This window comes from Salminus brasiliensis, chromosome 19, assembly GCF_030463535.1.
Source record: "Salminus brasiliensis chromosome 19, fSalBra1.hap2, whole genome shotgun sequence".
Lineage (NCBI taxonomy): Eukaryota > Metazoa > Chordata > Actinopteri > Characiformes > Bryconidae > Salminus > Salminus brasiliensis.
In genome coordinates, this window is record NC_132896.1 from 33,892,762 (window position 1) to 33,911,813 (window position 19,052).

The following is a 19,052-nucleotide window of genomic DNA, read 5'->3' on the forward strand; positions in this document are numbered from 1 at the left end:
CCTTTGTTGCAGGCCATGCTCTGTGTCTCAGACCGTCTTCACTGAGCTTCCAGTGCAGAAGCAAAGCAGATTTCCCCCTGGATTCCCAGTTTGTCCGGTGAGTGGACAACAGCTCCAGCAGTAAAAGTGCAGCTTATGGAAGTTCCTCTACAACTCCATGCAGGTCCTGCTGTGGACGACCGGTCCCCTCCAGCCAAAGCTGTTAATCACTTTGTGCGTAAGTGTAGCCCCGCCTTCTTACGATAGAGCAGAGTACGGGTTAAAAACTTCTTTTATTTTCTGGGGGAAAAAAATAATAATTTTATATATATATATATATATATATATATATATATATATATATATATATATATATATATATATATATATAAATATTTGCACAGAGAATTAAAACGAGAAGATTAAAATTCTGTAAGATTTGGTTAGATTAAGAATTTATAATCTATAAGCAGAGCTGATAAAGTTTACATAGACATATTTACCTTGACCTAATCTTAACCTACACCTAAACCTAATCTTAACCTACACCTTTATCTACCCCTAAACCTAATCTTTACCTACACCTTCATCTACACCTACATCTAATCTTAACCCACACCTTAATCTATACCTGCATCTAACCTTAACCTACACCCTAATCTACACCTTAACCTAATCTTAACCTACACCTAATCTACACCTTAACCTAAATGAGGAACCCTTCACTGATGTCGGACCTTTGCTACAGTTCAGCTGCTCCGTTGGAGTCACTGTAAGCTTTACTGGATCATGTTAAACTGCTAGAATCCTGGACCCCATGGGTGTTTATGGCTGAATGTATAATATCTACAGGCAGAGTTTAGTGTACATGATATAATCTTTCCTGTATAATCTCTCAGCAACTCATAACACAGAATTCCAAATGCCCTCGCGGCAGAGGAGCAAGAAGGAGAGGAGATCTGGAGGCTAAAGATCAATAAAGACCTACATTATAAGAATAAGAGTGATACAGAGCTGTTCGGAGTGATATAGAGATTTCTTGTTGTCACTCTTTACGCTTCACATTCTGAACAGAATGAACAGAAGCTGTGACCTCTCCCAAGAATGAAAGCCAGTGTGGATATGGTGTGTGGAAGAGTGTGATAAAGGTCAATGAGGAGTTGAAATCTGAGTTTCATGCAGATAACTCCAACAGAGCGGGTCAGAGGTCTGGCTGGGTTTTTTTCCGGCAGTGTCTCTGCAGTGTACGAAACACTGCGCATCATACCAGCCCAGCGCATCGTAGCGTTCACAAGGCCCTGAGATGACTGTGTTGAGCATCTCACCAGACGATTGACCCTCAGTTGTTTTACGGTGTATTTTCCGCTCTCCGCTGCTCCTCCACTCTCGCCTCTTTCCGAAAGCTCGCTTGTCTTTATTGCATTATTCGGTCTTCTCCGTCTCTCGCGCTGAACACAGGCCTGTTGTTGGAGATGAAAGTAGAGCAGGAACCCTTTTTACCCAAACGCAGCCTGTCTTTTTTAAAGATGTTTACTCTGAGGTGACGAACCCTGTTGGCGAACACTCTTGTGCGTGGAGATGTGTGTGTGTTACTGTGTGTTTGTGTATGAGCAGGAACAAAAGGCCGGGAAGGATGGAGGCGTGGGCAGCTGTTCCACTCCTCAGCAATCTCTCAGTACGCTGTGATCAGGAGCGAGCACCTCACTAAGAGCAATGAGGAGAACAAACTTCAGCCTGCCCCACCCCGAAACACACCGGCCGCAAACAACAAACAGCCACAAACAAGAAGCTTTTCTGTCGCATTTGGAAAATCACCAGTTTCCAACAACAAAGAGCTCAGAAACAAGCAGGGTACTTCACAGCTCTCAGTTAAGCAGATTTACCACAATTTACTGTCATTTCCTGGATACTTAAGGGTTCTAATGCAGATTTGATTGGACACAAGTGTTGTTTTGCATCCTGTTGCTGTTTTGGTAACTAAAAAAGGCTGAATGGGTGTGGCTAAAAAAATGTAGGCTGAATGGGTGTGGCTAAAATAATGTAGGCTGAATGGGTGTGGCTAAAATAATGTAGGCTGAATGGGTGTGGCTAAAATAATGTAGGCTGAATGCTGTGTGGCTAAAATAATGTAGGCTGAATGGGTGTGGCTAAAATAATGTAGGCTGAATGGGTGTGGCTAAAATAATGTAGGTTGAATGGGTGTGGTTTGACTGCTGTATACTAAATGGGTGTGGCTTAAATGCTGTAGGTTGAATGGGTGTGGCTAAAATAATGTAGGCTGAATGGGTGTGGCTAAAATAATGTAGGCTGAATGCTGTGTGGCTAAAATGCTAAAGGCTGAATGGGTGTGGCTAAAATAATGTAGGCTGAATGGGTGTGGCTAAAATAATGTAGGCTGAATGGGTGTGGCTAAAATAATGTAGGCTGAATGGATGTGGCTAAAATAATGTAGGCTGAATGCTGTGTGGCTAAAATAATGTAGGCTGAATGGGTGTGGCTAAAATAATGTAGGCTGAATGGGTGTGGCTAAAATAATGTAGGTTGAATGCTGTGTGGCTAAAATAATGTAGGCTGAATGGGTGTGGCTAAAATAATGTAGGCTGAATGGGTGTGGCTAAAATAATGTAGGTTGAATGGGTGTGGCTAAAATGCTAAAGGTTGAATGGGTGTGGCTAAAATAATGTAGGCTGAATGGGTGTGGCTAAAATAATGTAGGCTGAATGGGTGTGGCTAAAATGCTAAAGGCTGAATGGGTGTGACTAAAATGCTAAAGGTTGAATGGGTGTGGCTAAACTGCTGTAGGCTGAATGGGTGTGGCTAAACTGCTATAGGTTGAATGGGTGTGGTTTGACTGCTGTATACTAAATAGGTGTGGCTAAAATGCTGTAGGATTAATGGATGTGGCTAAAATAATGTAGGTTGAATGGGTGTGGCTAAAATGTTCTAGGTTGGAAGGGTGTGACTAAACTGCTTTAGGCTGAATGGGCGTGGTTTGACTGGTGTAGACTGAATGGGCAGGGATAAACTGATGTTGGATGAATGGGTGTGACTAAACGGCTGAAGGCTGAATGGGTGTGGCTAAATGGCTGAAGGCTGAATGGGTGTGGCTAAATGGCAGTAGGTTGAATGGGTATGAATAAAATGCTGTGGGATGAATAGGCGTGGTTTGACTGCTGTAGGCTGAATGGGTGTGGCTAAACAGATGATGGCTTAATGGGTGTGGCTAAACTGCTGCAATCTGAAAGGTGCTGCAGGCTTAATGAGTGGAGGTAAACTAATGTAGGCCAAACGGGCAAAGCTACACTGCTCTAAGGTCAGATACTTCATACTTTACCATTGTTTTACCATTTTTATATGATTATATCATTTTTATTTATAAAAGCAAGAGAAAAATGCTCGTTTGACAACCCCTTCCACAGCACTGACCACTAGGAGGAGCACTAAGGGCCATTCCTATTGGGCAGTCTGTGTTTTTGGCATTAGGCACAGCAGCTAACTGCCCTGTATAAAAGGCGAGATCAGTAGAATAAACATGACGTTTCCTCACTCTTGTTTTTCTCCTTTTGTGTTGTTTAGCGGGTGAAGAGGACAGCGGGCTTGGTGGCAGGTACGCTGCAGGTGTGGGGAGACCCTAGGGACGATTCCCTAAACACCAGCCAACCCCACCCCCCAAAAACATGCACACACAAAGAAGGCCTCAATGGGATTGAAGCATTTCTGCAGCGTTCAATCACGCCTCATTCTGGACCAGTGTAGCGGTTCTCTGCGCTTCCCTGAAGTAATGGGAACGAAGCCCAGGAGACCGAGCGAGTTTGGCCCCAGGTGGGCGCAGACTCTTTAAAACACAGACAGCGAGGACAGCTGTGGGAATATTAACCAGTTAAAGGCTGGCAGCTATCAGCGCTCCCCCCTGTACCATGCTAATGCCTACCAGTGTGAAAGCGCAGTGCTTAAATTGGAAGCGCATTATGCTAAACGCCTCAAATATCCACGTATGGAATTGCGATGCGCACTGATAGCAGCACCTTTAGGCTGTTGGAGGGCTGTGGTGATGTTTTTTTCAGCTGCGCTGTTTTTAGCCGCTCTAACAGCGACCCCGCGGCAGTAATACCACACAGAGAGGACACGCTTGTTTTTTACCCGTGTGGAGAGACTTTCCGGCGGGATATTTATTCATACAGAAAAAAACGGTTAGATTCTAAGCTGTGCTTTATGTGTGTGGGTGGATGGATGGATGGACCGATTGGGAACTTTTGCATAGGAGAGTAAAGTAGGTTTGTAATTGGTTCATAATTGACCCACCTTACTGTAAAACACACAGGAGCAAAAACACTGAGGGGCCATCACACAGGGTCACTTCACTGGCCACTTTATTAGAAACACCTACCTTGTGCTTCTGTTCACAGGCCACTTTATTAGAAACACCTACCTTGTGCTTCTGTTCACAGGCCACTTTATTGGAAACACCTACCTTGTTCTTACACTCACTGGCCACTTTATTAGAAACACCTACCTTGTACTTATACTCACTGGCCACTTTATTAGAAACACCTACCATGTGCTTCTGCTCACAGGCTACTTTATTAGAAACCCCTACCCTGTGCTTCTGCTCACTGGCCACTTTATTAGAAACACCTACCTTGTGCATCTGCTCACAGGCCACTTTATTGGAAACACCTACCTTGTTCTTACACTCCCTGGCCACTTTATTAGAAACACATACCTTGTGCATCTGCTCACTGGCCACTTTATTGGAAACACCTACCTTGTTCTAACACTCCCTGGCCACTTTATTAGAAACACATACCTTGTGCATCTGCTCACTGGCCACTTTATTAGAAACACCTACCTTGTGCATCTGCTCACTGGCCACTTTATTAGAAACACCTACCTTGTGCATCTGCTCACTGGCCACTTTATTAGAAACACCTACCTTGTGCATCTGCTCACTGGCCACTTTATTAGAAACACCTACCTTGTGCATCTGCTCACTGGCCACTTTATTGAAAACCCTTTCCTTAAATATAAACTTACTGGTCACTTTATTAGAAACACCTACCTTGTACTTACACTCACTGGCCACTTTATTAGAAACACCTACCTTGTACTTACACTCACTGGCCACTTTATTGGAAACCCTTTCCTTAAATATAAACTTACTGGCCACTTTATTAGAAACCCCAGTCTTGTGCTTCTGCTCACAGGCCACTTTATTGGAAACACCTACCTTGTGCTTCCATTCACTGGCCACTTTATTAGAAACACCTACCTTGTTCTTCCACTCACTGGCCACATTACTGGAAACCCTTTCCTTAAAAATATACACTTACTGGTCACTTTATTAGAAACACCTACCTTGTGCTTCCACTCACTGGCCACTTTACTGTGTTCTCTGCAATGATGGACGTTGATTCGTCCAATATTTGTTGGGGAAGTCCAAAATCTAGTCAGAAGCCTTCTTGCCTGGACAGTAAAGACATTTTCTCCAACAAAACAATGAAAGAGCAAGTGTCCCAATACTTTTGTCCATCAAGTGCATTTTACAGCAACCATTCCTCACTCCGATCCATCTCCTCAGACTCTGACTGTGGCTGCGATGCTGTCTGTTCACGATGTCTCGGCTTGGACCTGCTCTGCAGGCGGGTGGGTCGCCATGGTTTCAGCAGCTACAGTTCACAGCGTTGGCCTGCGTCCCGCATCATAGGAGCATGCCTCTGATCAGCTGCGTGTTGTGACAGGCAAGATGTTACCATGTCCGTCCCGGTTAGGAGCCAGCGCCCTGTGGCATGTCTGTGCCAGCTGGGCCCCGGCCTTGCAGTACCCGACCTTAAACAGCGAAGCAGGTGAAACAGGTGGCCTGGTCGAGCCCTGGAACCTCCTGTATAACCCTGGAGTCCCGTTCCAGACTAGTAGTTAGTTTCAGGTCAGCCTTGGCCCGTCGAGTGGCACAGTTGGCAAGACTTTTCTCCAAACAGTGTGTCTTCAGAACACTCTGCGTGCTGTGCGATCTGATCTGTGTTAGCATCTGAGTACATACTTGCGTGTGTTTGTTTGAGGGTGGTCGAACAAGCGGGGGAAAGAGAGAGACAGAGTGTGTGTGTGTGTGTGTGTGTGTGTCTAAACTCACCTGCTCAGTGTCTTATCTCTGTCCAAGCTGGCGGAGGTTCAGGTGGCTGGCGCTGGTCCATGTGTCAGTGTGTGCTCTCCTGCTCCATGACATCTACTCCTGGGAGAGCGGAGTTTGGGGGTGAGGGAGAATGTTTCTGTGCCTCTCTGTCTCACCGACGTTTATTTTTAAGTGCTGGATGCTGCTCTAGCAGCTGTGCTTCTGTAGTGCAGCTAACAGGGCGGCAGCAGAGGCGGCTACGGCAGCCGGCAACAAACCCCCCTTACCCCAACAGTAGCAGTAGCATCTATCGTCGCTGTCTATCACGCAACAACTTTGTATCTCCGTTTTTGCCTTTTACCTTTTGGCATAACGCCAATCTAGTATCAGGAGTCCATGCTGAATGGACCAATAGAAATGCTCCAAATATTTCAGGACTCCAGATATTCCATGACTCGGAATATCATCTTTCTGCATTGACTTCCAGTTGTTCTTTTGGAGATATGAGGTTTTTGTATGACAGCGACAATATGCAAGTACATGGAGTATAACTCAGGTTGGCTCATGACTTCTTAATAAAATAAAATTTGAAAAAACATAAATAAATAAATTGAATTTTCCCCAAATTGTTGAAAATTTAGCTTCTCCAGAGCGTCAGGCAGGTCTTGTGGGGTGTTCTCGGCATGCAGTGGTCAGTAACTACCACTACCACCAGTGCTACCAAAAGGAAGGACAACTGGTGAACTGGTGAACTGGTCACGGCCATGGGCACCTAAGGCTGCACCTCAAAGCCTACAGTACTTAAACTGCTAACAACAGTCTTGGTGCCACAGCAGGACACCTTCAGAGGCCTTGTCCAGGCTCTGTACGCGTCAAATTCTCAGATCTGTTGTGACAGCACAAAAGGAGGCCTACTCAACATTTGGCAGGTGTTGTTAATGTTTTGGCAAAAGCCACTTTAACCTCAACAGAACACAAAGGTGGAGAACAACATCCTGTTCACAATGACAGCTTTGTGCGATACAACTGCAAAAGAAAAGGCACAGGCGTCCCCAAACTTTTGACAGGCAGTGTATTTACATGTTTATTATATTTGGTTATTTATTTATCTGAGTATTTAGGATCGTTTTGCGGCACTTAAGGATCTTTTTAATGAGCTTTTAACAACGGTTTGAAAAATCTCAGCAGTCAAGTCGTTATTTACAGTATGCAAAACCTGATCTTCAGACGCTTTGATGAGCATGAAGCTCAGAGCTGAGGCTTAATATACCCAAAACATTAGCACACAGCTGCTTTATGCTAACGCTGCGTTTGTTATCAGACCTCTGTTGCCTTCTGAAGAATGCCAGATGTCTCCAAGCCTTTGATGAAAGGTGAACAGGCTGATGGAAGAAGGTCACTTTATTAAACTATGGCTTCTTGCATGTCAGACAACAGACGAGGCCGAGGCTTCACTCTTCTGCTGCTCCAGTCTGTATGGAATCAGGTCAGGAAGGATCCTGAGCTCACCTCTCCTGGCGTCAGGTTAATACAGAGAGAGCGTCTATTTCTCTCTCTCTCTCTCTCTCTCTCTCTCCCCGACTCGCTCTGTCGAGCACCCAGTGATTTCACACTTCAGTAAGAGCACCGCGGCAACAATTACCGTAGCGGCAGCGGCGGTGGCGGCAGCGGCTGTGTGGCTCGATTGCAGCGGTTCTTTGACACGTGAAGGGCTCCGAGCTCGGACCTCCATGTGTCCTGACTGTCTGAGCGACAACGGCCCGTTCATTATACCGCATCCTCTGAGAAAACAGTCGGGGAGAGCGAGCATGGGTCCAGCCTTCAGTCGGCTGGCAGAGCCCCCAGACCGTACAGGGCGGCGCACAGGACACGCCGAGGCAATAACACAGCCAGAGTCTGCAATTGACCTATCTGTGCCCCGCCCACAAATACACTCTTTCACATGCAATTGTCCTGAGGTTGGACAAGCTTGACCAAGCATTTGGCTGAAGCCTTATTCAACCTGATGAGAATCAGTAGAGCTGGACTTAGACTCAAGAACCATCGACAAAAGGTTCTCCACCAATCTGAAGAAGAACAACCTTGTATCTCCGTTTTTGCCTTTTACCTTTTGGCATAACGCCAATCTAGTATCAGGAGTTTATGCTGAATGGACCAATAGAAATGCTCCAAAATGACTCGGGATATCATCTTTCTACATAGACTTCCAATGAAAGATAAGAAGGTAAGGTGAGAATCGGTAGAGCTGGACTCAGACTTTGTCAAACGGCAACTTTAGAGTCTGTTGTTTTTATTAAACCTTTTTTTTTTTTAAAGAACCATCGACAAAAAGTTCTCCAGCAATCTGAGGAAGAACCCCTCACCCAGAAAAAGAATCATTCAAGCATTCAAAGGCTGTCATGGTTCTTCAGGACTATTAGCTTTACTCTACTTTTGACTTCCTAATGAAACCAGTTGAAATCTAACTGCTGCTCACGAAACACCACCACCCACTAATTTTAGATGTTTGGAGGAGAACGTTCTGTTCTGTCACCTGAGAGATACCTAAACTGGATAGCCAGGGCCTGTTATGATCTTTGGGGCTTCCGGGCCTTTCCTTAGGAACAAATTTAAGAAGATATTGGAGAATGAGGCCCAAGGTTCATTATGAAACCAAACGTAGGTATTCTGTGACATCCCTCAAATAACTCTTTGTGGCACCTTTATTTTTAGGTGTAGAATTCTTCGTCTCATATCTCAGACAGGACAGAAGCGAGTAGGTAGTCATTTGGGACTTCCTCTAGTCTGACAGTCGTTAGGCACATTTGTCTAGACTGATTAAAATGTCCAGTTCAGTGTTCACTGCTAAAAGTATACGATCCTTAAGGAAATGTTGGAGGTTCTTCAGTTAGAAACTGTGGAGGAACCTCTTCGGGTGCTTTTGAGGAACCATCAAGGAACCTTTTTCTTGAAGCACCTCCAACAGTTCCTCAAAGATCTTTCTAATCTTTCTAACAGTTTATGGAAGACGTTTCAGAGTGCAGGTCTGTTCGCACTGAAGATGAGTCACTCGTTCACCCACACGCCAGAAGAGGAAGAAGTCAGAGCGATCGGATCGTATCCAAAACTCAGAATTGGGCAATGAGGCTTGTAATGTGAACATAGCCTAAAGGTTGGAAAGGCTCTTCACACCTCGTATATTCTATTCTTTTGGGAACCAACTGTTTTTACAGTGGTAGCGCTCCAAGGAGCCATTTTTTGGCAATGTATACATGCTGAAATTGTAATCTGTACCCTGGGTTCCACACCCATTAAGACGCTATTACTACTGCTTCAGCAGTGGTGCCATTGATCATTTCAGCGAAAGGACGGCATCCCATGTCGGCCCTTAATAATAATAATTGAGAAAAACATTCAGGATCAGCAGAATGCGGTGCCGCTGCATCGATAGCCTTTTAGTGGCCGTGTCCAGCACAGGCACAAGCATCTGCTTATTTCTTCAATAACCGTCACGTCTGGCCACATGCAGAGATGAACTTGCCGTTGCCAACTCTGGTTACAGCGTCACTGCTGTGACAATCTGTCATTGTTGCATTTGATAAATGTTTTAATTCCAATCTAAAAGCTCATCATTAATACATCACTGGCAGCCGCGCTGTGAAACCACGGCCAACTGGATTTAATACTTGCTGTAGATTGACATTGACTGGGACAGGAACTGTGGGATTTCACAGCAGCGCTCTTTCTTCCAGAGGCATACCATTAACCTGCGATTATACGGATTAGAACTTCTTTCAGAAAGCCTGGGAGTGGCCACCGTTTCTGCTGTTTAATCTGCTTTGCCCTATTAATAGCGTGGTCCTCCCTGATGTGGCTGCATTTGCTTCATCTGTAAGCCCAGCATTCCCAGACATGCATTCTGTCAGTAGCCACGTTTACATGCAGCTCCATTATCTGCAAATCTGTAATCGGACAAATAACTCAATTGGAACAGAATATGTACGTACGTACGCCCATGTGCAGTGCCAGTCAAAAGTTTGGACACACCAGGTTGTATGTGTGCTGACCATTGTCTTAAAACACTGTAATCCAAATGATAGAGTGACCATCGTATCCACCGTAGTTAGGATGGTGGTTGGGAACCATGTTGTAGAACCATGGCAATGTGTGTGTGTGTGTGTGTGTGTGTGTGTGTGAGGGTGGAAATACCTCTCAAACCTCATTTAGCAAAAGACCAGTAAATAATATTAATGGCCTATGTGACCCAATCAGCTCCTTTCAGGTTTACATACAATTATCAGCCTTAAAGCCTGTTGAAACCTCCCCAGCTACGGCATCCTAACTAGGGTGGATGCCAATGTGTCAAATTCAGCACACATTCAACCAGGTGTGTCCAAACTTTTGACGGCCACCATATACACCTATATCGGAATAGACTAGTTTGATTGAGGCCATTCCGAATACAACTTGTACTGAACATAGGGGGTAATTCTTAAAATAATCAATGAAATCTATCAATACTAGCCATGAAAACACCTGTATCCAATCATAGCTTGTACAAGGAAACATCAACATGCATTTCTGCTGTAACAGTGGCTCTCACGGCCCCTTCTTGATCTGTGAAAATCATGAATTGCCATATGGAAGGTCTGCTTCCACTCCATATCTGTGAATTCCTTCGGTACGACTCTCTCCCACCAGTCCCAGTGACATAGTGCTGCTCCTCTTACTCTGACCGGACTCACGTGATGCTCGTTGTCATGGTAACATGTACACTAAGGGGGTACTCTCTACACATGCACTTTGCACATGCATTTTGGATCTGGACTGTTGAGTAAAGTTTACATACCGCTGCTGCCCAATGAAAAAAACATGCATCTCCATTTTTGTCTGTTTGTCTTTGAACCCTGTAGCTGCTTCTGTACACTGTGTAAATAGTTCCGGATCAATAGACCAATAGAAATGCTCTAAACTGCCTGGACTACTTTTGATGTATTTTACATTTCATGACTTCTATTTAAAGTTATGAATATATTTGCCTTATCCTGTGAAGTCACCAATTTGGAGATACATGTTTTTCACTGGACAGCAATGGTATATACACCACAGTCTGAATCTAGAATCGGAATAGAGTCGGAATCAGATGCAAACACCAGCCAGTGTCAGAAACTCAACAGTGCCATTCTCCACAATAAATCACACATCACTTGTGCCTTTCCTTTCTATTGAATATTATAAAATAATAAGCAATCCAAGCATTCCTAGCCATCCAGATGATGCTCTGTATGAGCTCTGAGTAAAAACATAGCGCATCCAACAAGACCTATATTTTAGAGAGAAATAAAACCAGGGCTGATGGATTCTACCCACTAATCCACTGTATTTTACTGTAGATTGTACTCCTCGGGAGGCAGATTTCCACCAGTACACACATATTCAACCAGTTGAATTCCATTGCACTGTTCCATTCAACTAAGGGGTCTGCAGAAGGAGGTTAATGTATGAGGGCTTACTGGTAGCACTGTGTGTAGATAATATCATACATATGCAAATTTGCAAAGGAAAAAATATCAAAATCTGAGCTTTTGATGGTGCGCTTATCAAGGGGATTCACTCCATGAGTCAAATGATACAAGTGGTAATTTGAATTCAACATGGCTCATAAAGACTTCCAATATTGCGGAACAAACAGGTGGGGGGGCTAAGCCACGAATTCACTACAGATGTTCTCGTTTTCTTCCACGGCGGCAAATCCCTCAGTAGCTCGGCACAAGTAGCGTCACTCAGGAGCAGCTTTGTGAAGAACAAGTGGGGTGTATTATGAAGATAATTGCGGAGATAACGGCCGTAATGTGACGGCACACTTTGCACATATTAGCCAAGATGGTAAATATCCCCATCAACACTTTCTTTCTCTCTCTCTCGCATTCTCTCTCGCTCTCTCTCTCTCTCTCTTGGTTCAGGTCACGAGCTGTACTCACTACACCAGTGTGTGTTTTTTTGTTGTTGTTTTTTTTATTCCCTCCACAGCCTGGGCTTCAAAGCTGACCTGCCAATGAACAAAGAGGTAGATAAAAATGGAACTGTGTACGGAGGGAAGAAGAGGAAGGAGAGTAGCTGTAATGCCTGTGTGTGTGTGTGTGTGTGTGTGTGGCCAGGGGCCAGCTTCGCAGCTCCTCCTTTGAGTTCTGTCCTGACCCGCGGCTGCCTCGAGTGGGCCGGGGTCACGCTAAAGGCCCCGCTGAAGTGCTGCTTAGCGCTCTTCTACTCTTCCGCTCTTCCGCTCTGCCATCCCTCACTCCGTCCTTTTATTCTCCTCTCCCGGAGTGGCTTTCTGTTCTTGGAGGATCTGTTCTAGCCACACTTACCTGGGGTCAGAGGCTAGAGCCAAGTGGGAGGGAGAACGCGAAGGCGCACAAGCAGGGTTAGCGCTCTCGTTCTTTCTCTTGCTCTGGCTCTTTCTCTCTTTTTCCCTCACTCCTTCTGTCAGCGGCCGCGCCTCAGTAGACCCGACGCGGAGGAACGTGGAGGAAAGCAGCTGACGGCTCTCGCCTCTCTGTAAAAACACATGCCTGGATTGACCACAGAGATGCGCTGGTATTAACTAAAGCAAAAACACGGGTTTCAAGCTGCACATTACAGACAGCTGGGGCCTAAACCTGCAAATGAGCTAACAAAACAAATAACTCCTTTTCCACAGGATATGATGCAATATTCACCCACATTTTGATTCACTCAGGATTAATATATATATATATATGGGAAAAAAAAACATTTCTCTTAATTTAAAAACAAATATATATTCATTTTATTCCAGGTATTTCATCAAAGCTGAACTGAGTGACCTGAATCTACAGACTTTGAATGGCATAAACTCACCCAACAGTAATGTGAAAGACTAGTGGAGAGCCGGCCGAGACATGAGAGCTGTCTTGGCAGATATATCCACAGTATATATATATATATATATATAAATTTATAAGATCTAATAAAGTAAAGCTCTAAGATTTAACTTGGTTTACCAACAACTGGTCCGGTTCACCAAAAAGGAATGAATCTGTCTTTGACAAAATTGTCTCTGTGATTGGCAGTCGAAGTTATTTCACCATAGTGATTTCTGAATGCTCTCAAAGTTCAGATATTAGTGCAGTGAGGTTTAAATTTCAATAATAACTTCTTTGCATTATAATTATTATAACAATTTGTTTGCATTATTTCAGCAGTAGTTTTTGAGAAGTTGTTTCTCCAAATTTGCATTTCTGCAAATACATAAATGCTCTAAATAGTAATATTTTTATTTGGAATTTAGGGGAAATGTTGTCCATAGTTTATGAAATACAACGCAAATGTTACTTTCCCTAAACACACTGCCTAGAAACAGTAAAATAAAAAAAACTGATACTGTAAGGTAGTATTTTATTTTTTCCGGAGCTATATATATATATATATATATATATATATATATATATATATATATTTACATTCATTCATATATAAACAAAAATTCTCTTAATTTTTTTTATGATTATTATTTTAATTCATTTTATTCCAGGTATTTCATCAAAGCTGAACTGAGTGACCTGAATCTACAGACTATGAATGGCATAAAGTCACCCAACAGTAGAGACATGAGAGCTGTCTTGGCAGATATATTCACAGTATATATATATATATATATATATATATATATATATATATATATATATATATATATATATACAGTGAGTCCAAGAAGTATTTGATCCCTTGCTGATTTTCTTCGTTGGCCCACTAATAAAGACATGATCATTCTATACTTTTAATGGTAGATGTATTCTTACATGGAGAGACAGAATATTAAAAAGAAAATCCAGAAAATAAATCTAAGGAATATATATTAATTGATTTGTATTTCATGGAGTGAAATAAGTATTTGATCCCTTAGTATTCATTAGCAGTTCTGGCTTTTACAGACCAGTTAGACACTCCCAATCAACTTGTTACCTGACCTGAAGCCACCTGTTCTCACTAATCACTTGTGTGAAAAACACCTGTCCACAGAATCAGACAGATCACACAGATTTCAAGTCTCCAACATGGGTAAAACCAAAGAGCTGTCACAGGACCTCAGAGTCAGAATTGTTGACCTTCACAAAGCTGGAATGGGCTACAAAAAGATTAGTAAGGTGTTGGATGTGAAAGTAACAACTATTGGTGCAATTATCAGAAAGTTTAAAGAGTATAACATGACAATCAACAGACCTCGGCCCGGTGCTCCAAAGAAGATTTCGCCTCGTGGGGTGGCAATGATGCTGAGAACAGTCAGAAATCGTCCTGCAACCACTCGGCAGGAGTTAGCAAATGACCTGAAGGCAGCTGGGACCACAGTTTGCAAGGAAACAATTGGCAACACTTTGCGCAACAATGGATTCACATCCTGCAGTGCCCGAAAGGTACCCCTGCTGAAGAGAGCACATGTGGAGGCGCGCCTCAAGTATGCCAATGATCATTTGAAAGATGAACCAAGTTATTGGGAGAAGGTTTTGTGGTCAGACGAGAACAAAATTGAACTTTTTGGCCTCAACTCCACCCGCCATGTGTGGAGGAAGAAAAATGCTGCCTATGACCCCAAGAACACTGTGCCCACCGTCAAGCATGGAGGTGGAAGCATAATGTTTTGGGGGTGTTTCTCTGCCAAGGGTACAGGGCTACTTCACCGCATCACTGGGAAGATGGATGGAGCCATGTACCGCACAATCCTGAGGGACAACCTCCTCCCCTCTGCCAGGGATCTGAAAATGGGCCGTGGTTGGGTCTTCCAACATGATAACGACCCTAAACATACAGCAAAGGCAACAAAGGATTGGCTCAAGAAAAATCACATTAAGGTCATGGAGTGGCCCAGCCAGTCGCCAGACCTCAATCCGATCGAAAATCTATGGAGGGAGCTGAAGGTCAGAGTTGCCAAGCGACAGCCCACCAACCTTCATGATTTAGAGAGGATCTGCAAAGAAGAGTGGGCCAAAATTCCCCCTGGTGTGTGTGCTAAACTTGTGGTTAACTACAACAAACGTCTCACCGCTGTGCTTGCAAACAAAGGCTTTGCCACTAAGTATTGAGTGTGTTTGGCAAGAGGGATCAAATACTTATTTTCCTCATTGAAATACAAATTAATTAAAATATATTCTTTAAAATTATATTCTGGATTTTTGTCTTGATATTCTGTCTCTCCATGTTAGAATATATCTACCATTAAAAGTGCAGAAGGATAGTGTCTTTATTAGTGGGCAAACAAAGAAAATCAGCAAGGGATCAAATACTTCTTGGACTCACTGTATATATATATATAAATCTATAAGATCTAGTAAGTAAAGTTCTAAGATTAAACTTGGTTTACCAACAACTGGTCCGGTTCACCAAAAAGGAATGAATCTGTCTTTGACAAAATTATCTTTTCATTAAAGGATCTTGATTCAGAATGCTCTGTAGTCCAGGACGAGGCCTAATCCCTCTCTGGGAAACTGGTCATTAGTCTATAGAACATCCAGAACTGGTCCACCTGTGCGTACGTGGTGGTCATATCAATGGGAGATCATGACTTCAGTCATCCTTCACCAGGTCCAGGAAAATCTGACTGATCTCATGCACTCACAGGGTGGGTAGGATGGCCCCCCCTCTCCCACATCACTCAACATGATGCTCATCCACACTGTTGGATTAGCAGCTCCTAGTGTATTAGTGTTCTCTTGCAGGCGTGTTGAGCTTCAGTGACGTTGCGTTAGCTGCAGTTTGGAAAAATCACCACATGTTCACGAAACAATGACAGGGCATTATAGGACTGTAATAAAACAGCAATTTACAGAAATTCCATAAAAGAATAAAAAAAAAAACATTTGAATTCATGGTGATATTAAATGTTCAAGCTTTAATCCATCAATTAATCAAGATTTTCACTTAGAAATACATTGAGGGTGACCCTCATTTTCAGTGCAGCCAAGCATTTACAATAAGCAGGGATGGGAAGAGAAAATAAATAAAATATTTAATCAACTAAAATAAGCTAATTTACAACTAAATGAACAAATAAAAACATTAAAAAGAAAACAATCAAGGTAATAGAGGAGTAAGAAAAAAATAATGACAAAAACAAACAAACAAATAAAGATTTAATTATGATGTAAAATAAAATACATATAAAACTAATAGATTTAATAAACCAAAATGATGCAAATAAACTTCAAATTAGAAGATCTAAGAAATCTAATCAGAAAAGTTAGAAATATGATGATGTAATCCAGGTGAAACCATTTCATTATGACTAATATTCTAAGTTAAAAAATTTACTTAAAGTGACACACAACATCACACATGTTATCATATCTGATCATATTCATATATCATTACTTGGCATTTGGAAACAGTTTGAGATATTTTCGATATCTTGGAATAATGGCTATTTTTTATTAAACATTTATTTTGTGGCTCTTTTTTATGTTTTTGGAATGTTTGCATATTCATAACTTAAAAAAGATCAAGAAAGCTTAATAACTTTAAAGTTCTGAAGAGAAATTGTAAGACTCCGGTTTCAATAAGTCATTATTTGGCTTATTACTATGATGTAAAAAAACATAAGATGTATGATTAACATAATTGGGTCATCTTAGTATTGATTTTCTGTCTTCTTAAATCCACACTGAGCTCTAAAACTTAAACGTCAGCAAGGCAGGCCTTTTATTTTACCCCTTATAGGCAAAATCAGTCATTATGAAATGATAAAGAACCATTTACCGGTAAATGAGATGAACCTCCATTTAAAGAACCTCTGTACTGTATGTTCTTTGTAATGGTTCTTAACCAAGATTTTTCCTACATCCAAGCCAACAACCATTTGAGAACCTTCTGTGAAATCACTATTATTTATTTAATAGTGTATCGTATCCATGCTTTTATAATGATAAAGGAGAGAACATTTGTCCAGCAGACTTCATCTTGTTTTTCCTTGCATGTTTATTCATTAGCAGGCTGTGCTTTAAAAATTCACAAATCTAGACATGGAAATCTTCCAGGACAGCAGGTGGCAGTAATCCACAGGCATCTAGATGTCACCTGTTCAAAACAAAACTGCTCCCCATGGCTGTGCAGAAGGGATGAAAGGAAAAGGATCAGTTCCTCTAATCGTTGTCTCTGCACGATACTGTAGATCTATGAGAGCTGAATCCATGAATCCCTCACTTCAGTTCTGTGCTCTCACACCAACCAAGTACGACCAGCCCGTAAAAAGACCTACAAAGACATAGAAAAGGGGAAACCACACCAGGTTATATGTAATTACAATTGACTTTATTAAAAGTCAGACGTCTCGGGGGTATAAGGATCACCACTCCTGATCTGAGGTCATCTAGGGTCTTCACGTTCTGCAAACACAAAGACAAGAGAAAAAGAGAGAGGACAGCCTCTCCTAGAGAGATTAGAATAAAGATGGTTGGAATAGTACAGCAATCCAAGCCTTATCCTGGGAGCCAAGATCTACCAACACTACTGAGAGATGACCCTGGATCTGAGCGAGCACAACCACTGCAGGTCTCAAGACCCTTGTAAACCAGCAGGCCTCAATTTACTCCAGGTGCATCCCCTAATCACTGCACCTCCCACACCTATTCCACTAGTGGCCAGCAGAGGGGTCACATAACCACTGTTACAATGAACATTGGTTCCACAGGACCTACAGTAGAACCCTGTGGGACGCCACAAGATTTAGCTACAGTCATTTAATAGCTCAGGTATAGTTTTGATGTCCAAACCTTTGAATTAATGTGAATCTGGCAGCTGTTCTTTATATTGTCTCAGAATTTTATGATGAATGGACCAATGGAAATGCTCTAAAATGACCTGGGATAATATCTTTTTACACTAACGTCCATGTTTAAGTGTGTTAAATATATATACAGTAATATACGTCCTTATACTGTAAGGTATACGAGTAGCTGCGGATGATATTAGCACTGTAGTTTAGGTATAGCAATACTCCAGAAAAGTAGGGCCGTTTTCAGTCCAGAGCCTTTCAAGTATCAATAAGTATTCGCCATCATTTAGAGCAAAATATCCACCTCTCGACTCCACTAACTCGACATCATGCATGCTGTCATGCCATTCTGCTCTCCCCCTGTGCTCCCTTTACTTAGTGATAAAATCACACACTCACACACACATCAGCCTGCCACAATCACTCCGCAGCCATCCCGTCAGATAGCGCTTTGTTCTGGGTATTGATTCAGAATGTGCAACTGGTTGAAATAATGATGCTGAAATCCCCATTACTACCCCTCCACTGGAAGGTTCAGAGAGCTGTGGTGTTAAATATGCTCTTTTATGAGAAATGGAGGGGTTTTAAGCTACAAAGACACTTCGACACTTCTGAGTGAGGTTCGCTAATGATTGACACAACACACATTCTTACACACAGGTCTCCACAGGACTCCAGCTAGAGAAACAATGCCATCTTTGACAGAGTGGAAAAGAAGGGTGGAGGGATGTGGTGGAGGGAGAGAAACTGAAGGCAAGACTGCTTCGATCTGAAAAGGAGGAGCAAAGACCTTGACCTGATTTCTTGCAAATTGTAAAGTTCCAACGACTATGAGTGTGTGAGTGTGTGTGTGTGTGTGAGTGCAATTTTCTGTACTGCTTCATAGCAACTCTTCATAGCAACCGAAAAGACCAAACGCATCTCTTCAAGTCTGCTAAATACTTACGGTCCTCTTGAAAGTCTGGAATCAAGGTTTCAGCAGAAGTTTCCAAAAATCATTCAAATATAACGAGAAAATGAGAAGGGTCCCTAGCAACCCAAGACCCTCAAGACCTGGGAGACCACCAAAACCCTGACCTCTGCCCCTGCAGATTTCTCATCACTGAAAGTGAATCTTGTAAAGAATTTGAGAAGAATGAAAGGATGAAGGCAATGAAGGCAAAAAGAAGGAAGGACCTTGAAGGTTCTATTGTGAATTCAAATATA